The sequence below is a fragment of the Lepus europaeus genome, chromosome 3, assembly GCF_033115175.1.
Source record: "Lepus europaeus isolate LE1 chromosome 3, mLepTim1.pri, whole genome shotgun sequence".
Taxonomy (NCBI): Eukaryota; Metazoa; Chordata; class Mammalia; order Lagomorpha; family Leporidae; genus Lepus; species Lepus europaeus.
In genome coordinates, this window is record NC_084829.1 from 161,609,641 (window position 1) to 161,633,343 (window position 23,703).

General features: G+C 52.9%; 1 protein-coding gene across 1 annotated transcript in view; it reads right to left on the minus strand.

The window, feature by feature from the left end:
* The window catches only part of AGPAT4 (1-acylglycerol-3-phosphate O-acyltransferase 4), a 98,364-nt gene extending 76,099 nt beyond the window's left edge, over positions 1 to 22,265 (minus strand). Inside the window, exon 1 of the mRNA XM_062187012.1 lies at positions 22,226 to 22,265. The gene's annotated coding sequence lies outside the window, so the exon portion shown is untranslated. The remainder of the gene's footprint in view (positions 1 to 22,225) is intronic.
* Positions 22,266 to 23,703: the final 1,438 nt, after the last annotated feature.

The following is a 23,703-nucleotide window of genomic DNA, read 5'->3' on the forward strand; positions in this document are numbered from 1 at the left end:
TTGTGGTGCCACGAGGCCCTCACCAGAACCCAAGCGGGTGCCATGTCCTCGGAACTCCAGCACTGCACACTGCACTCTCTTTTCTCTATGCGTTACCCAGCCTAGGCACTCTGACAGCCACGGAAAACGGACTAACACAGACTCTCAAATTTACATACGGAGACAAGAACAGTCAAATGATCCCCTGGAGAACAAGGCGACTCATTAGTCGGCTTTTTGTTACTGTAACAAGAGACCCAAGACCGGCTACTTATGAAAGAGAGGTTCATTCTGCTCACAAATTTAGAGGTGCGAGGCCAACATTAGGGGGTCCCATTTGGTTTGGCTTCTAATGCAGGTGGAGTGTGGCGGTGGTAGAGCCCACACGGGGGGAGGAGCAGTGAGCTGGGAAGCAAAGAGAGAGGCTGGGCTCAAACTCAGGCCTTCAGAACAACTCTCCTGTGAGAGAGGGTGATACCCTCAGACCCCCAGGGACCCAGGGACGCCCACTGGCTGCACCTGCTCCACACCATAACTGGATCAAGTTCCACTCTCAGTCCCATTCATTTATGACTTTGGAGCTGTAAGTCACATAGGAGTTTGGGGGCTGAATCATGTTCAAATCATACAAAAGTGCTATGAGTTTGTTAAACAACTTAGTGACGTCAGTCCCACGGCTGATAATTAACGAGGGGCAAAGCCAAATTACTGGGGGGATAGGTATGTGTCGAGTGTCTTAGGTTTATTTCAGATGAAGGCTTGGGGAGCTGCCCTTCTCAGCCTGAATAAGGCAGAACTTTCTCCTCCAGGGTGGCAACCCACCCACACTCCGGCACACTGACAAAGATTGTGTAAATACCCGACAGGCGACAGAAATGGCTAAAGAGAAACATTTTTAAAGACTCTTTTGGCCAGCACCACGGCTCACTAGGCTAATCCTCCGCTTGCATCACCGGTACTCTGGGTTCTAGTCCGGGTTGGGGTGCTGGTTCTGCCCCGGTTGCTCCTCTTCCAGTTCAGCTCTATGCTGTGGCCTGGGAGTGCGGTGGAGGATGGCCCAAGTGCTTGGGTCCCTGCACCTGCATGGGAGACCGGGAGGAAGCACCTGGCTCCTGGCTTCGGATCGGCACAGCACGCCGGCCGTAGCAGCCATTTGAGGGGTGAACCAACAGAAGGAAGACCTTTCTCTCTCTATCTATGTAACTACCTGTCCAAAAAAAAAAAAAAAAAAAGACTTTTCCTTTCAGCATTAAGTACTTGGAATGTAACAGAGAGACCCTTTCCAACAAACCCACTTCAGTAGTTTATTATATGAGGCAAGTATATGAGAAAAAATCCCATACTATTTCTGAGACAATTACAAAGGTAATTTATGGAGTTTGTAAATCAACAAGTCATTTGCAAGCTTTTCTCATGTCTTATTTCTGTGAACAAAGCTATTTCTTATCATCAAGAACAACAGGATACAATTAAAATGCTTTTAAAAAAAACAAAGATGCTGCAGCCTGTTGCATGCATTTGGTTCTTATAAATTGCAACAGCGGTGCCGGTGCTGTGGCGCAGTGGGTTAAAGCCCTGGCCTGCAGCGCCAGCATCCCATACGGGTGCCGGTCCTAGTTCCGGCTGCTCCTCTTTCAATCCAGCTCTCTGCTATGGCCTGCAAAAGCAGGCCCAAGTGCTTGTGCCCCTGCACCTGCGTGAGGGACCTGGAAGAAGCTCCTGGCTTCAGATCGGCACAGCTCTGGCCATTCCGGCCAACCATCTGGGGAGTGAACCAGTGGATGGAAGACTTCTCTCTCTGTCTCTACCTCTCTCTGTAATTCTTTCAAATAAATAAAATAAATCTTTAAAAAAAAAAAAAAACTGCAACAGCACGGTCTGCACACCAGTGAGCTCCGAAGAGGCATCTGAGCTTCACCATCCCTCTTCCCAACACCACCCTATGACCCTGAGAGCTGACTCCCAGGATGTGACGTGCAGGATGCGAATCCTGGTAGACAGTCCCTTCTCAGAGTTTCTGCAGTGAAATCCAGCTACCACGGATGGCCAGCATGGGTCACTTACGGGGTAGGGGGGCAGACACAAGGAAGCCCCCATGGCCGCTGCCCGGCCCTCCCGGTGGTCAGATGACACGCAAGGCTCTCAGGCAGAGTAAGTGAGCTGCCTGCAAACGTGACAAGAAGGGATGACAGGGTGGGCACACAGGAGAAACTCTGACATGCAAAGGCCACTGTGGCCACCCGGAGCCAAGCTCTGCAGTCTGTGGGGGCCATGCAGCACAGGTGCTGGAGGGCAGGCAGTGACGAGGGAACCCCGGGAGCTGGACAGCTCCGGCTCTGACAGCTCGGGACCTCCGGTTCCTCAGGTACAAGACCAGAACAAGTGCACCGGGGCGGGGGCCGTTGTGAGGATGAAGGGACTCACACTCTGGAAACATGGACACAGCGCCTGGAGCACGGGGCAAGGCGAGGACTGAGCTCACTGGCAGGAAAGCAGGGGGGCCATGAGGCAGCAGCTAAGACACAGGGCTTTGGCGTTTCTGGGAAAGCCAGACCCAAACTCGTGCCGTTTTCCCTCTGGCTACAGATCTAGATGCTAACATTCCTGCAGATCAGCTTTCCACACGACAACACACCCTGCCCCGTGTGTTCATTCTAACCCATACTTTCCTGCCAGGGATGCAGATCTGGGGGGATGATGCACCTGCAAAATCTCACCTCTGCTTCACCTTGCTCTCCGGGCAATCATCTTACAGGGAAGCGCTGGCCAGCAGAAGGCTCTCAGCAGCACTGCATTTCCAACACGGACGTCTACGGACACAGCGAGCTGGACACACACACACTGGCCGAGGCTCTGGTCTAGCTACGGACGGCAACACAGATGGTGCACAAGCTGCCCTGCCCGCACTGGCGGGAACGCGAGCTCAGGCTCTCCCGGAGAGTTAATGTCCTTCTCCAGATGGACAGACTTGTCAGCTTCAGCCATTGAAACGGGCGACACACCAGGGGCGCCTTTGTGAAAACAGCCGTGTTCTGCCTTCCTCCGTGTTCTGCAGCCACTAAATATGCACGCGTGTCACTCACTCAGGGGGAGATGCTAAACCCGAAACAGAATGACCTGTCGCTAGCTTTATGTTAAGGACTGGATGTTCCCTGTTTGTTTTTTAAATATTTTCATTACCACACTAAACCAGGTCAGGATGTAGAAGAAGCAAATCTTTGATTCCTCCAGAGAAACCATGCAAAAGAACGCCCATGCCCCACTTGGCACTCTGATTAAAGTCCCAGCACATCTTACTGAGGGTCCTTACACCCCAACACCCAGAACTCTCGAAGCACACAGAGATCATAGAAAGGCAAACTCTATCATGGGATTTTCTTAATATTCCAACCTAGATGTGCTTGTTGTTTGTGTTTTTAAGGATAAGGTTTCATTCTCAAGGCCACGAGGTCAAACGGAACTCGTGGCTTCAGTATGAAGAGCGATGCTCTCCAATCTTTGCGATCCAAGTCTCTTCACACACTTACCCATGAACAACTCCTGACCAACTTCATGGACAACAATGGCTTTGAAGAAATTCTCTATGTAAAGCGACAGCAACAGCTGCTGTCTACAGCCACCAACACTTGCATTTCCTGATAGCAGGAGACAAACAAGTGAATGCCGGGAGACCCAGCCAGTGGAACGGATACGTATCACTGAAATAGGTCCAAATGGCATGAAATCACAGGGAACAACCCCAACTCCAAAACCAAGCACAGGAACAAGAAAGCTGAAGGAAGTCTCAGCCACACACTAACGGCACTTCTCCTTGTATCCACCCACGCATGAACACACGTGTACACACATGCAAGCTGGCCCACCTGGGGCCTGGGCCTGGGCCAGCATCTTCATCCTTAAGAAACAGAGCAGGAGGCCGGCGCCGTGGCTCACTAGGCTAATCCTCCACCTTGCGGCGCCGGCACACCAGGTTCTAGTCCCGGTCGGGGCACCGATCCTGTCCCGGTTGCCCCTCTTCCAGGCCAGCTCTCTGCTGTGGCCAGGGAGTGCAGTGGAGGATGGCCCAAGTGCTTGGGCCCTGCACCCGCATGGGAGACCAGGAGAAGCACCTGGCTCCTGCCTTTGGATCAGTGCGGTGCGCCGGCCGCAGCGCGCTGCCGCGGCGGCCATTGGAGGGTGAACCAACGGCAAAAAGGAAGACCTTTCTCTCTGTCTCTGTCTCTCTCTCTCTCACTGTCCACTCTGCCTGTCAAAAATTTAAAAAAAAAAAAAAAAAAAAAAAAAAAAAAAAAAAAAAAGAAACAGAGCAGGCGAGTTCAAAGGGCCTCCCAGACGGAGCAGAGGTCAGCCTGAGGCGGGGTCTCCTGCACTCCAGCGCCCCCTTCCCCAGCGAGGACAGTGGCCCCCACCTCGCTCCCCAACTACCCCCTATAGAGCAGGTGCTCACGTGTGCCAGGGAAAAGGCAAACTCCCTGGCAGGGAGAAGGGCACAGTGAAGTGGGGGAGGGGAGCTGGTGAATTTCTCTCTCACCCTGGTATTTTGGGTCTACGAGGCAGAGAATTCCAGGAACACCAGTGCTCCCAAGAAAGGGGGCTGGAGTGGGGTGGGCACAAAGCCAGGAGAAATGGGTGAGGCAGTGCCCTGGGCGTCACATTCAGCTCACAGCTCTATGAGTCTCCACCAGGGCAGCACTGAACTCGGGACCCTGAGGAAGTCGCTCGGTGCTTGGTCCCAAAAAGCAAGTCCAAGTTTAGGTCTCGGCTCCCTTGCAGACACCATAGCCCAAGGCCCAGAACAAAACCAGAGATTATTCTGGGCGCAATAGAGGTGTCTTTGGGACCATTTCTAATTAAAATATTCCAATTAAAAAATCATCACTGTGGAATGGTTCGGCAGAAGCCCATATAAAATTAGCTTGTTTTAAAATTTTATAGAGTGGTCCGTGGCACCACATCTCCATACAGGAGGAGACACAGTGTCCATCCAAGCCACCCACTCATGGAACAGGCCATCAGTCACAATCAGAATTTTCATTATGCTCTTGGCTGAGTGACCAGTGGTCCCTCTACAACCTCCAGCTGCAGGACGATAAAAATAGATGCCTACAGAAAGCAGATACTGTAAGGTTGCATGGAATAGCCAGTTCTGAGAGGCTCGAAAAACAAATTCTACAGAGCTCGCGTATCTAATCCGTGGGAAGCCAGACTCAGAGGCAAACACAATCTTGGGGATGTTTTCTGTCCTGAGAATATAAATGGAAAGGAATGATCTATTTTCTAAGGGCTTTCACAGCTTTAGCTTTGCCGAGATGAAAACAGGAACAGTTTAACACCACGGTTTCTGGAGGAGTAACCAGTATAGCGGTATCAGAATAATAAATGTTTAATACACGTTACCTCATTAATTGTCACCAAACCCACTACATAAGGCATTTCATGCTCATGTATTATAGACGAGGAAACCAAGGATTAATTAGACACGGTAACACGCAAAGGTCAAATAACGAGCGGGGGTGGGGGGAGCAGACCACTTCTCATGCTTTTACCCACTGTCCGCGCTGCCTTTGAGAAGCCCGAGACCCCATCGTGACCCTCACTCTTCTCAGGACCAGCCCACATCTCAGCTCACGGCCCATCTGGGGAAATGCTGCATTTTTTAAAAAGTTTTTATTTAATGAATGCATTTTTGCATAGATATAACTTTAGGAATATAGTGGTTCTTTCCCTCATACCCCGCCCCCCCAACTCCCATCCCACCTCTCTCCCATCTCCTTCTTCATTAGGGTTCATTTTTAGTTTGATTTTATAGACAGGGGACCAACACCATGTTTAGCATAGATTTCAACAGTTTGCACCCACTCACACAGACAACATATAGAGCACAATTCAGGAAGAAAATGTGCAGTCGATTCTCATAGTACAATTCATTAGGGACGGAGGTCCTACATGGGGAGCAAGTGCACAGTGACTCCTGTTGTTCCTTTAACAATTAGCACTTATTTATGATGTCAGCCATGGGCTGCCAAGACTATGGAAGCCTTTTGTGACCACAGACTCCATCGGTATTTGGACGCGGCCATAAGCAAAGTGGATTTCTCTCCTCCCTTCAGGGAAGAGAGTCTCCCTCTTTGATGACCCTTTCTTTCCACTGAGGTCTCAGAGATCCTCCGTGTAGGATAATTTTTTGCCACAGAGTCTTGGCTTCCGTAATGGTGCATTTTTAAGCTACTGCCAACGAGTCCTCCAGAGCCACAGCCATGCCCTCCTTCTGGGCAGAGGTTACACCATCTCCAAACCCAAGTCCAGCGGCGTAGGGGCCCTGAGGGCTGCAGGGTTCCAAACGTGGTGTTCGCGGAGCCAGATGGCCGCTGCATGTCCATCACCAAGAGTGAGCGAGCCGTTTCGAAAGCTGCTCAGTGGAAAGCTTAACTGTGATCGAGTCCTGATGAAAAATCCAATATCGTGAAACCTAAACCATTCCTGTTGGCTTCCCCCGAGGGTTCTGCAGTTAATAATGAAGGCTTTTCAGAGACGGAAGGAGAGCAGGCTGTGGTGGTCCTGACTGTGACCCCGTGGCCGTGGGTATCAGCCCAGCAGTGAGCATGTGGAGGTGGGAGTGTGTGGGAGCTGAGTGGTGGGACAGAGCAGCTGTCTCCTGGGCATGAAATGGCCCCACACCAGCTCTGGGCCCACAGGAGCAGGCCAGGAGGGTGGCACCACCAGCCAGCACCACACACACACACACACACACATACACACAGCTTTGTTCAGCACAGAAACTGCCTCCCACACACCACCATCACCATGGCAACGTGGTCAGGCCCGGCATCGCCCAGTGCCCACAGCTCTCCTCCCCACATGGCCTCCACAAAGACGCACAGAGGTGACAGCAAGCAGGGAGAAGCCCCATGTGCCGACCGTGTGACCTGGGGCAAGTGGCTCTCCATCTCGGCGCATCGGTCTCTACACCTGTTTAAGGGGAAGTTCTCCCTCCCAGAAAAGCTCAGACAACTAAACGCACACATGCATGGGGAGCAGCCTGCGCGAAGCCCCTCCTAGACCCCCAGGCCTCCCTCCTCTGACTGCTCTCCACAGCCCCGAGCCCTCTGCCATCTTCCTTCTTGGCTTTCCCACTTGTGGCTCCACTGGTTGGTGTGCAGGTTTTACTGAGAAGTTCCTCATCCAGGCATCTTTTTCTGACATTCACACAACTCCAGGTACCTGGGCTCAATCCACTGGCAGAGTCCTCAATGCCCACTGCACATTCTAAGGGAATCCTCACGTCCCACTCCTGAGCCCAAAGGCAAAGCTAGCTGGTCAGTGTGAGGGCGGTGCTCACTGCGAGGGGTAATAACCGCCGATTCCCTGCATACATGCATCACCCGTACCACCTGACCAAGACCCTCCTCACCGTGGTATGCGTCAGACAGACCTTGTACTCTCTGGTACTTTCTGGTACTTTCCTGATCTCAAAGAGCCTTGAAACAAGGGGCTGAGGACATGCTACTGATAGCTAAGGAAGTAGCAGATAAACAAATGTGCACCTGCCTCCCGCCGGGCAGCAGGAAGACGCGTGGCAGAGGCTGGGCTGCCTCCCCAGTGCTGGGACTACCTGCTCTCAAGCCACCAGCAAATGGTGGCACCCAAAAGATGTTTTTAAAAAGCAGATCTGATCCTTAATACTTCAAAAACCTTTTTAAGACTTAGGGTAAAATTCAAAACTTTGTTGACAATTTCCCTGAACTTATTTTATGATCTAGGGTTTTCATTTTGAACACTCACTGGGGAAAGGGGTCCAGCTGTAATCTGGGAGCTCTGGAACTTTTTTTTTTTTTCCCAAGATTTTATTTATCCAAGAGGCAGAGTTAGAGAGAGATAGAGAGAGAGAGAGAGAGAGAGAGAGAGAAAGGAGAGAGAGGAGAGAGAGGTCCTACATCCACTGGTTCACTCCCCAAACTGGCCACAACAGCCAGAGCTGGGCCAATCCAAAGCCAGAAGCCAGGAGCCCCTTCCAGGCCTTCCTGGCTTCCTGGTCTCTCATGTGGGTGCAGGAGCCCAACCTTGGTTTATCCTCCACTGCTTTCCCAGGCCATAAGCAGACAGCTGGATCGGAAGGACATGAACCAGCGCCCATACAGGATGCCGGTGCTGCAGGTGTAGGTGTAGCCTATTATGCCACGGTGCTGGCCCCAGCTCTGGGACTTTTATGCAGGCACCAGCATTGCCAAACAATCCCAAATTTTGGTGCTCTGAGTGGAGAGGCCAGGAAACCGGGGGGAAGGATACTGAAGCTCCGGAGGTGACACAAACCTGTTCTCGGCACTCTGCAGAGCTGGCAGATCGCACAAGCTCTTCCTTCGCTGCGCCTTGTCCACTCGTCTGTGTGGGTCAGCCGTTCCAGGAGTCCTGACTCTGTGTCACCCTGCAATGTCATCTTTGGTCACACCCGCAGGGCTCGGCACCAACGGCAGGCACCAGTCACAAATGGACCACACCACCAGACGCCAGGCGGCTCAGCTCAGAGGCAGGCTGTCTCATAGAGCCGATATGGGGAACACCAGCGTATAAAGGCTGGGGGACAAAACCGCACGGGCATGGTGGGCTCTGCTACCAACCACTAACTTTGTGCATGCGAGGAGCATGCACTGGCAGGAACTCATTCTGCACTGGCAGGTGCACTTGGGAACCTACTGGTGGCTGAATACATAAATGCAGAAGGGGAGGTGTCCGGTGTTTGGAGTCAGGGGTCAGAGTTTATATCTGGTCATCCACGTGTCCTTATCAGCGTGGGCATGGAGCCCCTAGAAACCTCAGCTTCCACAGCTGTCAGCACGACGTTCTGACAGATACACCGCCCCTGCCAGGGTGGTGCGGAGCTCAGCGAGGCTGGGGAATGGGAAGGGGAGGCTGTAGGGAAGACACCTGGACCTCTGTCATCTGTCTCAATTTTTATGGCCCACTTGTCCACAAGGCCTCGGCCGCAGTGCCGCTGACCGGTAGTAGCTGCTACGCGCTGACACTGCCGGGTGTGGACCCGGAGCAGAGCCCAGAGCACTCCGCCAGGGATCGCAGGCTCGGGGGGTCCGGCTTGGGTGGCCCTGATCTGGGGGACAGCAAGGAGACCGCACTTCTCTTGCTTCCACATCTCTCAGCAGGGCCCCATCTGCCGTCTTCCATGTTGCTGGCATGCCCTTCACCCCTGAGTTCTTGGAGAGCCTGAGGTTGTCAGGTTATTTTCCGGAAAGGAGTGGGGGAAGGCGAGCGACCGATATGGGCATCTTAAATCTTTCATTCCTGGTTTTCATAAAGGGACGCCAAAGGAGCTGGGCCACTTCCTCAACTTGATTCCTGTACAATGGACAGGAGGAGACCTCCTAGAGAACAAATGCACCTAAGTGCTTCCGCCATGAATCATTTATTGAAGACAGACTCGCTGGCTCAGAGCGCCCGAAATAAGCTGGCTGGCAGCATCCTTGTTTCTGAAATACGGCCACAAAGATTTGAAGTTCACGGATGGGAGCGATGCTTTTGGGGTCATCACGGACCGACCGGCTCGTCCTTGTAAAGTTTCACCAGTAACGGTGGATAAAACCCGAGGCAAGGCCTTCTCTCTCCCTCCCTTTCCCTCCTAAACCCAAAAGCTCAGGAACAAAAGACGCCTGGTGAGGCAGGGAGGTCCTTTCGAACTTCTCAGCCGAATCTTGGACATGGTTCCCTAAGTCATTCATACATTTATTTATCCATTGATAAGTTTATTCATTCATCAGGTTGCCCGTCCATAGACCTACTCACTCATTCATAAGTTAAAAGTTCAATGAATCCGTGTGAAAGCAGCTTTACACATAATAGCATTCCATCAGACGCCTGAGCCCAAGCGCAGAGGACTTGGCTAGCGTCCCTCTCTGGGTCTGAAGTGGGCACCACACCGATTCAGGAAAGCCCTGGAGAAGCTCCCTCTCCTTGCGCCCCTTACAGAACAGACACGTCAGCAAGTGTTCGCTCACCCCATTCCCTGATACGATGTCACCTCCATGCTGGCAGCTCCGAACTGTCGAGAGAAAGCATGAGCTGGAACAGCCCTAGGTTTCTCTCCCATGACCCTAAGCACAGGGTGGATGACCCGCCGATTTATTCTTCCCGCAACGCCGTGCAGATAAAGCCACATGACTGTTCTTCCAACTGTCACACCGTGTCAGCAACACCAAGAGTCTCCTACAAACACTAGGATTGCACGAGGCGATCCATCAGCTCGGCGTGAAAACGACTAAAATGAAAGCCGATTACCTACTCATGCCGAAGGGAGGGAGCTCAGACGCTGAGGCACACAGAATTGACCTTCTTTTTGAACAAAGACTCTTCCATTAAAATATAAATCCTTGAAAAGTAGGAGGAATCACTCACCAGGTGAGTCATGTACCCAAAGTCATGCATTCTGTGAACGGCGATTTTCTCCCATTATCATAGTAATTCACATTCATTATACAAATTTGTAAAGTTCTAAAATGTAGAGATTTTACCACCTAAAACAACCATTTTTGCTTTATTTTCTTCTCCTCTCTGGGTGAATATGTTTTTTTTTTTTTCCTCTGCCAGATAAAACCATTGCAGAGGGGTTTTTATTTTTAAACTCAGCTGAGATCCAATGCTAAATCAATTTTCTATGCCCTTTTTGTAACCTTGGTGTGGGATCATGTTCAATTTCCATAATGCAATATAATTACCCTTCTGGTGGTACCATAATTATTACCTTCTTGCCTCATTATGGTATCTTTGGGCTTTTTTCTGTCTTTTCAGGAATAATTAATACAGTGATTAATGATGCTGGGCACAAAGCTCTCTTTTTTGAGTTTTGGGTTCTTTCTTTGGCATTCATTCCCAGAAACAGGATTCCTGGGCTCCAGGAACAAACATTTTGAGGTACGATGTGAGCATCGCCGGACTGCTTCCCAGAACGCTGTGTGGGTATTTCCATTTAACAGGAAGACAGAGGCGCCCATTTCCTCACGTCTATTCTCATGTGAAAACACACACACAGAACTACATCAGCCTCAGACGTAAAGGCCGTGTCTCATTTTAAAACACGCTACTCTGGATGGCCATGAAGTCGCGTGATTTTTAACATCTATCAGAACACGGCTTTGCCCTTTGGGACAGCACTCTTCTTTGCTGCTCACATCTCCCACATGCCGATTTGCATGGACTCTTCATACAATGAGAACATCATCTTATTCCATCTAGAGTGGCCCATTTTTACCAATTTGCTGGCATTTATGTTTAGCTTTTTGGACCTTTAAATTATTACGAAGTAAGAACACTGATTTCAGGGCTGGCACCGTGGCAGAGTTGGCTAAGCCTCCACTTGGGGCACCGGCATCCCATATGGGCGCTGGTTCAAGTCCCAGCTGCTCCACTTCTGACCCAGCTCTCTGCTGTGGCCCGGGAAAGCAGTGGAAGATGGCCCAAGTGCTTGGGCCCCTGCACCCATGTGGGAGACCAGAAGCAGCTCCTGGATCCTGGCTTCGGATGGATACAGCTCCGGCCGTTGCAGCCACTTGTGGAGTGAACCAGCAGATGAAAGACCTCTCTCTCTGTCTCTCCCTCTGTCTGTAACTCTACCTCTACCTCTCAAATAAATACATAAAATCTTTAAAAGAAGAACACAGATTTCCCTCATAGTACTTACGATTAAACAGGTCTTCCACGTTTATGTCTTACCCTGCAGAAAACTGGTAAATATTCATGCATTTCATCTACTTTTTCTATATTTAATTATATATTTGAGCCACTGGCTCAATCTAACATTTATGTTTGGTTCTGATCTCTGAGGATCTAAGTGGATTTATTTCTAACTATGTGGCCAGCAGTATCCGAGGCATTCAGCCAAAGACCCCTCCCTACCCACCGTTCACCCCACCATTGCTGACACGAAAGACCGACCAACAGCAGAAATGAAAGTGGAGCATCAGCGCTGTCACTGCCCATCACAGGGACAGGACGGTGCGGCCGCCAGCTCGGGCTTTTCTTCTGCTGCCTGGCGCTCTTGGCCTGAACGCCCCAATGGCCGTCCCCCTCTCACTCTCAGTTCAGCCCTGTCACCAGTAACAAAGCGCAGGGGACAGGACCTTGGCCTTAGAACTCCTCATGCCCAGACATCCCCCATGGGAGAGGGGAGCCAAGGGGGCTACAGAGCCCACATCCTGGGCCTCTTGCCTCCCACTGAGTCAGAAAAAAGCTCTGGGCACACGGAAGGGCTTTGCTCCCCAACCCTGCACAGATGCACCTGCGGGAGGAATGAGGTGGAAAGGGGTTGTTTCGGTAAAGGGGCGCCTCCCCTGTTGGAGACCAGGGCAAGGAAGGCCTCACTGGCAGGGGTCGTGCAGGTTTTCACTGGGACAGCCAAGCGCCAGAACTAGAAACGCCCTGGGAGCGGGCAACGAGAGACCCTTGAGCACCTGCCTGGGAAGGACCGTGGCCTGGGACAGACACACGGACAACTGCAGGCTTCGGGGACGCCGCCCAGACCAGGCTGGGCTCTGGCCATGGCAAAGGGAGAGTCCTCCTTCTACCCTAGACACTTGTTAGATTAAAGGTTATTTTTGGGGCCGGCGCCACGGCTCAATAGGCTAATCCTCCACCTTGCGGTGCCGGCACACCGGGTTCTAGTCCCGGTCAGGGCGCAGGATTCTGTCCCGGTTGCCCCTCTTCCAGGCCAGCTCTCTGCTATGGCCCGGGAAGGCAGTGGAGGATGGCCCAAGTCCTTGGGCCCTGCACCCGCATGGGAGACCAGGAGAAGCACCTGGCTCCTGCCTTCGGATCAGCACGGTGTACCGGCTGCGGCAGCCATTGGAGGGTGAACCAATGGCAAAAGGAAGACCTTTCTCTCTGTCTCTCTCACTATCCACTCTGCCTGTCAAAAAAAAAAAAAAAGAGCTCAAATTTTATGCTGTGTTTTTCTGATTATGAAAGTATGTTCAAATATAACACTTGGCATTGAAAAAAAAGTTATAGGATTTATTAGTGTGCCCATTTTACAGGTAGGAGAGAGAGGTTCAGCAAAGTCTTAGAACTTGCTTTGTTTGCCACAAAGCCATTCAGTCTACCTCCTCTGAGTCTGTTTTGTCTTGTGTCATTTCCATCCTGCCTTACAAAACTAGTTAGGGCATGAGATAGGATGATCAGACACACCGAGAAAGATGAGAGTGAGTTACACACACACACACACGCACTCACTCTGTGTTTAGGGAGCATCTACTGCATGCCATTAGCATCTTCACGGTCATGCCTGTCACACCTGTCACTTCTCTGTTCACAGTAACCGATAACCAAGACTTGGGAAATGAAGGAGAACATGTACTCCTACAAAACCTCGAGGTACCACTTCATTTGGTCCCTCCCAGGGGAAGGGGCGTGGTCTCCAAATCCTGGGCTTTCCAAAGCGACTTCCTCCTTTCACGCTAGGGCTTAGCTTTCCCAGTAATCTAATTCTCAAACATCAGTGCATGGTGACTCAAAGGAGAGGAAAAACGGACTCACTCCTGGAAGCAAGTGTGTTTGGTTTCACAGGACTTCCTGCTTTCCGAGAAAGCAGATCCCGGCAGAGCAGTGCAGGGAACTGCCCTGGGCTCAGGAACCCTCACGCCCTAATGCCTCGAGCAGAAGGTGGAGCCATGCCAGCCACCAGCTGCCGCCTCCCAGCCCCTCTCCTCCGGGGACGCCCCAGGGCCAGGCAGCGACAAGCCCATGCAGACTCCCTCTGGGACTGCGGGAGCACAGCCAGCCTGCTGAGTGTGGCTCTGTCCTGTGCCACCTGCTCCTGCTCCCCAAGTCCCTTAGCCCCAGAGAAGGTCTTGGGAGAGAATGCGAACCCTGTGCTCTCACTGCTCAGCTGGGAGAGTCACCACGGGACCAGGCACTCGCTCGCACAGTCCTCCCGAGGGAAACACACCCCTCGCATGCCCACCATCACGGCAGCACTGCTCCTGGCAGGGGGACACAGCCCTCACACGCACCGGCTGATGCACGGATGGGCACAGTGCGGCACATTCGGACAGTGGAATATTACTTGGCCTCAACAAAGGACAGACAGACCTGTGCTACAACTCGGATGAACCTCAAAAATCACGTGCAGCGAAAGCCATCGGTCACAAATGATCACACAGCGCGTGACTGTGTTCATGTGATGTGTTCAGACACAAAGCTGCGGAGACAGGCAACACAAGCAATAGCCCAGGACTGCAGCGGTGGGGTGTGGTGCACACAGGGTCTGTTTGCGAGGTGACAAAAACCCGTACATGCAGTGGTGCTGGTGGTCCCCTAGGAGGATATATTAAAAGCTGTGGAGTTGTAGACTCTGAATAGGTGAATTTTAGGGTACGTAAGTTATGCCTCAATAAAGCTACTTGAAAGGAAAAGGTATCACTGGCCCCAGAGAAGTCAATACAAGCAGAGTAAGGTGACCAGACACGTCCTAGTATACCATCTCAAGGAAGGAAAGGAAACCCTGCACACAGCAAGCTGTCCATGGCTGAGGGTGGGTGGGTAGCATTCCACCAAAGCACCTGCAAGAAGCAAAATGGACCATCCTAAACGGATACAGCATCTGAGAGACGAGGGCCCAGGGCCAAGTAGGGCGGGCCCTCACCGGCAATCCTGATTACAGTCAATGGCAAAGGCTGCAGGGAGCAGAGTTGGCCAACACCAAGTTTCCCAGGTCATCTCAAAGAGCCCAGGGAATCACCCCACAGCTCTTGCCCCCAACAAGAATCGCTAAGATCCAAGAAAATCTTCAGTGGTCCGAAGATGTTTCCCCTCTTCATGCAAGGCTTCTTTCAAAAGCTGAGACCAAGGTCCTGTCAATGCTTGTTATGACCACACGCTAACGTAACAGATGGACATGTGGCTGTTGGCCACAGCAGACTCCCCGAGATCAGGTTCCAAGGAAATGCAGGGCTCTAGTACGGACAGAAATGACACTCAAGCAATGAAATTAGCTGAGTGGTAGCCAATGGGAGCAGAGCTGACCCATGTGTCCTGGAGCAAGACCCGTGGGACAGCTGTGTCCAGTGGCTCCCCAATCCCCAGCAGCCAGCATGGGCCCAGCACACAGGAGACCCGGATGGAGTGAGTTCATGAATGATATTTGGCAAATGGCCGAATGCTTGGTTTCCTTAATGCAATCAGTGGGAGATGAACGACGGAGAGAACAGAAAGTGTTGGTTAGATTGGTGACACTGAAGTGTCCCATATTCTGTCCTCATTGGGAGACAAATGAGCTCACAGGACAGAAGCCAAGAACTGACAAGGGCAGGAACTGATGGCAGAGGAGCAGAAGCTGCAGGCCCAGGACTCGCAATCCTCAGATGGGCTCCTCTGCCCCACCGGGGAGCCTGGGAGCACTGGAGGGGGTGGGAGAGGGTGGATCCAACCAGCCCTGGGTGGTGGGGCGAGCCCTTGGGCACCACCCAGCTGCGCCTGTCCAGCCTGCCAGGCCTCCCCGGGCAGGTCTGCCAAGACTCAACGTCAGAGTCCTTTCTGGTCCCACGTCTGCTTGTAACTTAGCCTATGAGTATCCTTCAATTCCTAAACTGTCTGCCAACTTAACTATGTGAAACGCCACTTTGGTCGGGACCCCGCTGTTTGGAGGTTTGGCTCTACAAGTTGGGAAAATGGGTTTTCTTGGGATCAGGAGCAGGAACAACCAGATTTCCAAGCGCCGGAGGGGATGTGGGACGTTTTAAAGCCGTGGCTGTCACCCGTGAGTGGTTCTGCCCTCCCAGAGACAAGGGGCAGAGGGGCCGGCACCTACAGGGTGCAGGCCAGGGATGCGGCCAAGCCTCCACACAGCAGGGCAGGGGGCAGCCCTCACAGCTCACCCACGGCCACAAGGTTGAGAAGCTCCGCTCCCAAAAGAACATAAGCCTGGGATGACCTGGCTGGGAGGCGCAGCATTGCCAAGGCCACCGCCTGCTTGAGTTCATCTTTGCTCTGGGCTGGGACACCTGTTCTCCTCCAGCCGCTCTCCTCTGGGCTAGAAATGGCGCGGTTCCAACCCCGTGCCATCAACAAGCACCCGGTACTGAGACTGACACCAAACCGTAAAGAACAACTGTCACAGAGTGGAACCACGCATCCAGAGAGAGCAAATGGCTGTGAAGAATGGGTGGAGGGCAAGGGTAAGGAAACAGAGGCAGCAGGGCAGGGAAGTGGCAGCCGCGGGATCTCCTCTCGGCACAGCAGGAAAAGATGGAAAGAGGCAGGAAGCAGCCAGGTGGATCTCACGCTGGGATCCAGGACCAAGCTCCAGGAGACGGCACGGCTTCTACGTCGGTGGCCCCGGCAACCCAGGAAGTTAACGTGCCTGGTGTGGACACTTTTTAAAAATTTCATCAGCCTTGGTTAACCTCTGCCCACAGAGGACCCGCAGTCCCCGGGGAGCTCACAGAGCTGGGAATCTGACCAAGCTTGAGTCCTGGACCAACTCCGTCCTCCAGTCTCATCTCAGGGTCTGCCCAAGATGAGCTGGCAGTCGTTCCAGATAACGATCGGCCTTTCAACGTGGGTGACTGAAAGTCACCACGGCGACAGGAAGCTCGGCCTCCGTCCACCCACCCTCAACCTTGAGCACTGCCAGGAGCAGCCTCGCCCACTGCCCCAGAGCGGCTGCTCCGTGGGGCTGGGCCCTGAGCTCCGTGTGGACTTGGGGAGCCGTTCACAGCTAATTCAACAGCAGAACTGCAGTGTCTCCCAGATACTTTGTTCCCGGGGAGCCTTCCTTCCCCACCACGCTGAACCACAGTGGGGAAAAAGGCACACTCCCCGAGAACTCCAGTAGCCTTAGAAACACTAGCTGTTTTCCAAGTTCTAAAAGCCCGTTCTCCCCTGCAGTGTTTCTGTGGCTGTGAATACAAGCATGGAGGGGCCAGTGCTGTGCAGCGGGTGAAGCCGGAGTCAAACAGCAGCCCTGGCTTGAGCCTCGCTGCCCCACGTCTGTTCCAGGTCCCTGCTGATGGCCTGGAAAAGCAGAAGATGGCCCAGGTGCTTGGGCCCCTGCCACCCACGTGGGAGAACCGACTGAGGTTTCAGGCTCCTGGTTTTAGCCTGGCACCCAGCCATAGCAGCTGTGGCCATTTGGGGAATGAACCAGTGGACTGACGCTCGCTCACTCTCTCTTGCTAACTTTACATTTCAAACAAATAAAATAAGGCTTAAAAACAAAAATGAAAAGGCAACAATGGAAGACAGATAAGGGGCAGGTCTACACAGTAGAAATTCGTTCAGTCTTCAGAATCAGTCAATACACCTGGCTGAGCAATGGGCTCTGTGCTAGGCTCTGGGGGGAAATGGCAGGGTGACACATGAGGGCACAGGGCGGCAGAGCCAGGGCTCTGGGAAGCAATGGTCCGGGTTCAGATCTCAGCCCTACAATTTCACGTCTCTCAGTCTTGGCAATTCTTATCTGTAGAATGGGACACGATCATACACGAACCCATCTGCCAATTCATTCACTCAACAACTACAGCTGAGTGTCCTATCTCAGGCACTGTCTACCGTAGATACAGTAATAGACAGGAAACGAGTTCTTTCCCAAAGAAGCCCAGGAACTGGCAGGGAGACACCATGTGGAAACAGCCCCTTAAACCGGTTGGGTTTGTTGTGAGGATAAAATGACTCCATGAGTATGAAGTCTGTAATACGACAGGTTGGCCCCAGTGCCTCAGACACCTCTGCAGGTCACCTGTCACCCCCACACCCACAACCTCCTGCAAGAGGTTTAAGTTCCAGCTTCAAACTCCCAGGAAATCCACAATGCATCTCTAGGCTAGTAGGCTCTTACACAGGAAGAGCCATGAAATAGCTACCATGTCTAGCCCAAGCAGAAGCGAGAAGCTGATCTCAATGAAGATTAAAAGAACAAAGACAATGGAGAACGTGCTAGAAGTTTTCTCCCATGGTCAGCCAAGCAGAGTTCCATGGCTCTCCCTGTGAACTCTGTCATGCTGCTCATGTAACCTCCAGGATGAAGGCAGAAACCTAGGGGGACGAAGCAATTCCACGAGGGGGGTGCTGTGTACATCGGGAACGGCACAGAGCAGGCTGCGCGGGGCTCTGCCATCTTCTGTGTGGGTATCCAGGTGCTCTGCTGGCCTCGGGTAAACAGCTCTATCCATGGCACATGGCTAGAAGCGGTCACTGAAATTCACTTGTGGGAACAACACATGGACTTGCAATGCATTCTGGAAAATAAGCTCCAAACAACATGAAGACATCCTGCAAACCAAAGGGCACATAATTTTGATGCAAGTAGGAATGTTCTCTATAAAACCACTCCATCTGGGGGGAGCTGCAGTCAGTCCCTGGGTGCCTACAAATCGCTTACTGTAAGTGGGAACCTCGAGAGGTTATCACGTGCTGCCTGCTTTTCCAGAGAGAACACACGTCTAGTCCTCCACTCCAGGGTGAGAGGTCCCACTTCCCCCCATTTTGTTCATGTCGAAATGCTTGCCACCTTTATGTTCAACCAATGTAGGAGGACACAAGGAAATCATGGACAACAACTACTCACTTGGGCCCTTTGGCCAGCACCTTCTGCACATAAAATCATTTGCTGAAAGTATCAGCTGTCATTAGCCAGCAAATGCAATACCCTCTGGTTTAGGGGCTGCTTTGGGAAAGAATGTGTTTCCTATCTATTACTGTATCTAGACTATTTAGTGCCTGAGACATGATACCTGACACTGTTGAATGAAAGACTGCCTGTGGGAGGGAAGGAAGGTAGGCAGTGGGTGTCAGGGAGGGAGGGAGGGGAGGAGGGAGGGGAGGAAGCCGCTACACAAACTAGATAGTAGCAAAGTGAAGACAAAAAACGAGCTAGGAAGAATATCTAGATACATTCTGCAAATCAGTGTTCCCTAACAATGTTCCAAAAAACTGCTCTTGCTTTTAGATGCTTTCTCTTATTGCATCATTAGCAGAAAATGGAAATCACCCAGGCCCAGAATTTCCCTTCAAAGCTCTTCAGGGGCTTGGAAACTGTAACTAAACTGTATCTCATCTTGCTCACCATGGAGTCCATAACAGATACATAGTATTTGTTCAAAGAGCAAGTGCAATCTCGAAGCTTCCCGTTTCCCATGACCTTGGCAGTGCCAGCGGATCCCCCTAATCTACACTAAAGCCCAATGTCAGAACTCCACCTGCCTTCCCAGCTGAGTCCGGTCTTGGACCAAGCCTGCCCAGTCAGAGCTGTCCAGGCTCTGGGTAACATTAGGTGATTACTAAGCCAGACTCGGCCGTAAGATTCTCCAAACATTTAGGTATCAAAACCATGCAGAGACGAGCAGGCTGCTGCTGCTCAGGCCCACCTTTCAGAATACGACAGATTGTGGGGCTGGTGCTGCGGCGCAGTGGGTTAAGCCATGGTCTGAAGCACCAGCATCCCACATGGGTGCAGGTTCAGACCCTGGCTGCTCCACTTCCGATCCAGCTCCCTGCTAATGTGCCTGGGAAAGCAGTGGAAGATGGCCCAAGTTCCTGGGCCCCTGCACCCTCATAGGAGACCCAGAGGAAGCTTCTGGCTCCTGCCTGGCAGAGCTCCAGTCATTTTGGGAGTGAATAAGTAGATGGACTATCTCTCTTTCCTCTCTGTGTGCGAGTCTATCAAATAACTAAATAAATCCTAGAAAGAAAAAAAAAAAAGATTGCATGAAATACTTTATGTTCACCAAATGCTCATCTAAGCACCCCACAATGTAAAGCAACAGCAACGAAGAAATTATTAGGATGACGTTGGGGGCAAGTTGTGGTTTTGTCTCCCCACATTTCTTGCTTAAAGTCTGGTTTGAGGCTGACCTCTGGTTTTTGAGTTTCAGCTAAACCAAAGTATCAGGTTAGGAAGGAGCCTGCCTTCTTTGCAGTCTCTCTTCTTTCTCCTCCTGAGCTTCTTTCTGCTTCTTTTCAGCCACCATAAAGTGCCTGCTCTGCTTCCACACAGGAGACCGCTCTCCCCATGTGGAGCAAGAACCCGACGCAGGAGCCTTTTCTTATCACCCATCTCCTATCCGACACTCCCCAGCCCTCTCTGCTTGAAGCCCTGGCTTCTCCCCTTCACAGCTCCTTCATCCTCAGGCTCCCTCCTGGTCTTCTTCTAGCCATACCTGCCTGCTCATCTCCACTGGCCCTGGCCACCTTCCCTCCAGCCGAGGGCTCCTCCACATTCTGCCACCTCGTCTGGAGGGTTTCTAAACTTGACACCACAAACCAAACCTTCCACTTTCTTTGCCAACCTCCTAGCAGCTGGGTCACAGCCTCGCAGACAGCCAAGCCCCTCTAAGTCATTCCCAAGGTGTCACCTCCAGCGCCCCCGCAGCTCCACTGATCGTCCCCAGGGTAAGGCGGATTAGTTCAATCTCTACTCAGGATCTAAACATCAGAAAATGGCTTTTCAGTTTGCTTGTTTGTTTTTCTCTCCTGGACTGTGCTTCCAAAGGATTCTGGCTACTTTTCCTTTGAATTCCATCCCAGTAGGTCTTCTGTCGTCCAGAAACTTGCGAGTGCCCCAGTCACAGGCTCTGACATGTACTGGAACTAATGGCAAACATAGCGCCTACATCCCAACCACCTCTGAGAATCTTTTTTCTCATTTTCAAGATGAGAGCTGCATTGTTTTAACTCATTCTTCCCATGCTTTATGCCTTTAAAGTCAGTCTCCAATTCCATTCAGCTGTGGCTAGTTTCGTGCTGCTTGACCAATGATGCAACTGAAATGCCTCAGACTTTTTACGCCGGACTGGGTTTTATAAGACATAGCAAACAGCAGCTTAGGACAAGGATCCCAGCAAACAGAACCCTACAAATGTACCCTGCCTTCTTACTTACCCATGTCAGGTCTACTGAGGTGCCTCAGCACATTTTTGGCTTTATTAGGTAAGGGCTAAGCGACCTTCACAAATCTTTATCCAAAATCACAGATAACTTTCAGAACCAAGGATGAGTTACTGATCTATCGGACAAAGGCTAATTTTGGTAATCTGAGATGCCCGTCTAGAGAATGGTACCCAAGATCAAAGACCTCCTCAGATGCACTAAATAAAAACAACTTAATCGGCGCCTGTGAACCAACTCATTTGGTCGGTATCTTTCTAAGCAATGTGTTGATTCCAATTACCTTTACTTTTCCTTATTACTAAGTAGGTAATGATTTTCTCTTATTGCATGTATTTTTTCCTGATCAATTTTTTTTTCCTATAGAGAAAGAACTTCAAGAGGCTCTAAATTAGGATTTCTGATTGACTCCTGTTCTGAGTACCTCCCCACTTCCCTGCACGGACACACACCTCGCACACACTTGCAAACATACCCACATGCATGCACACACAAAACACATGCTTGCCAACACACACACACACACACGCACTCTTCCTCCCCTGTCTCAAGACACTCTTTTTCCGTCTGAGGTTGGCTGAGTAATCCTCACAGCTGGGTGAAGTCCCTGCCTGTGTTTGCCCAGGGTGGGCAGCCCCTGGGGCAGTTCCATCTGCTCCTGTACGTCAGAGCGGAGCGGGGACTCCGCACAGTGGGGCTGCAGGCACAGCCCGGGGCCACGCCTGTCGGGGTGCGCTCTCCCCCAGGTCTGCGCCTTCAAGGCCAGGGCCTCCTATCGAGAGCCCAGCGCCCTTCCCCACCCTGACGGATCCTCATCCCCCTCGCCTCTAGAAACGGGTGTGTTTGTCTCGAAAACGCACAGGGGCCACTCACACCCCACCCCACCCCCCACCCCCGCCCCGAGGCCCAGACCCCAGACGTCCACAGCCGAGTAGCCTTGTCAGACTTCCTAGACGTGAGCACCGATTCCGGGGGGCAACTGTCAGTCAATCAGGAGGGAATCACAAACGCACGTTTCCCTGGCAACTCCCCTCCCCCTGCCCGTGCGCCCGCGATAGGGAAAAACCAAGAGGACGGTGAGGAGGGGGTGGCCGCCGGGCCACGCGGGGCTCCAGGCAGGGTGCGGGGCCGGGGCCGCGCGAGCCCACCCGCGCCCGCACAGCTGGAGCGCGGGGAACGCGTTGCAGGACACGAAAGGGAGCGGCGAGCCGCCTCCGAGACGCGCAGGGTCTCCGCCGCCCCGGCCCCCGCGCACACGGCGCTCCGAGCCCGGGAAGGACCGCGCAGGGGCTGCGGCGCGGCGTGGCCCGGAGCCCCCCCGGCGCCCGCCCGGCGCCCCCGCAGCCGCACCCAGAGCCGCACCTACCTCCCTGCGGGCAGCCGGGCGCACGGACCGGCGAGCGAGCGCTGCGGGCGGCCGGCTCGCGCGGAAGCCGCCGCTCGTTTATAGCGGCGCGAAGTCCGCCGGCGCCGGCGAGCGGAGGCCAGACTCCACCCAAGGGGTGGGCCCTTCGGGGAGGAGAAGGAAAAAAAAGTGGTCCTCAGCTGACGTCTCTCCCCACCCATGTCACTTCCTTTTAAAGCTGCGATGGAGCCGCTCGGGGCTGGCAGGCCGCCGCGGTCGGAGGCGCTCCTGCTTCGCGCCCGGGGAGCGGAGCCGGCGCCCTGGACCCGGTCCCCGGCGGGCGGGCTGCGATGGGGACGCCCCAGCCCCGCCGCGGGGGAGCCTGCGCGCTCCCGGGCTCCCGGGCGGAGCCCCCAGCTCCGCAGCACGTGCGCGCGGTCAGGTGTCGGACCCGGCAGAATAGTCGCCGCCGCTTTGAGAGCCAGCGATGTTCCTAGAAAACACGTGTTTGCTCCCCAGGTCGGTGCAGGGCGCGCGCGCGGGGCCCACGCCGTCGCCGCCCTGCGGGCTCGGGGTGTGCGCCCCACCTTGGGGCAAGGAGCCGCCGGCACCCGCGCCGTGCGCGCTGCGGGCCTGCAGGGGCGCGCCGGGTCCGGGGCGGCCGAGAGAGTGGAGACCCGCGGGCCCCGAGCGGCCGAGGCCGACCAAGGACGGGCGCAGAAAATCCGCGGGGGCATCGCTGTGCCCCCGTGTCCCCTGATGTCCCCCGGTGTCCGCGTGAGCGACCCGCGCGCCTGGGCGAGGCGTTTCCCACCGCCGCGGCCATTTCCCATCGTCCTCTCTGAAGTGCCCGGTGGCCGCGTGCACCCACGTTGTTCCCTGGTTCGGTGGAGCCTGGCCAGGGGTTTGCCAGCAGAGTAGGGCGTTTTTTTCTTAGCTGGATTTTTGAAGGGGAATTTATTCAAAGCTTTACACGTTTTACAGATTCATGCCCCGTGTGCTGTCAATACAGTCCATAGTTTCAAGGGAGTAATAGGAAATTTAAAATTTTCACGATTCCAACTCTGATCCTATCTTAATACCTTAATACGCAATTATTATGATTTTTATCATGCTTATTTCTGCTGACACTTTGCCCATCTAGAAAATGTCTCCATTATCTCAGAAACTTAGTTGAGAAGTGTGGGAGGAAAAAATCGGTTGTAAAATTTGAAGTGGAAACAAGACACTCCTGGGTAAAAATCCTCTGCGCGTCTTTCATAGTCCCGTTAAGAGTCCACCCTTACCATAGGTGCCGGGTGCTGTCTAACCGAGGACTGTGAGTGCATCCAGCCGTAATCCAACAGTTCAGATCCACAAGTGTTTGTGGAGTGTGTGTGTGCGGGTTGCTAGGTACACAAAAGCGTGATAAGATCTCGCATTGCCCCAGAGTGCCCAACAACTTACATGGGAAAGAGACATAGATGGGAAGCCAGTGCCTGATGTGTTAACAGGGTGCA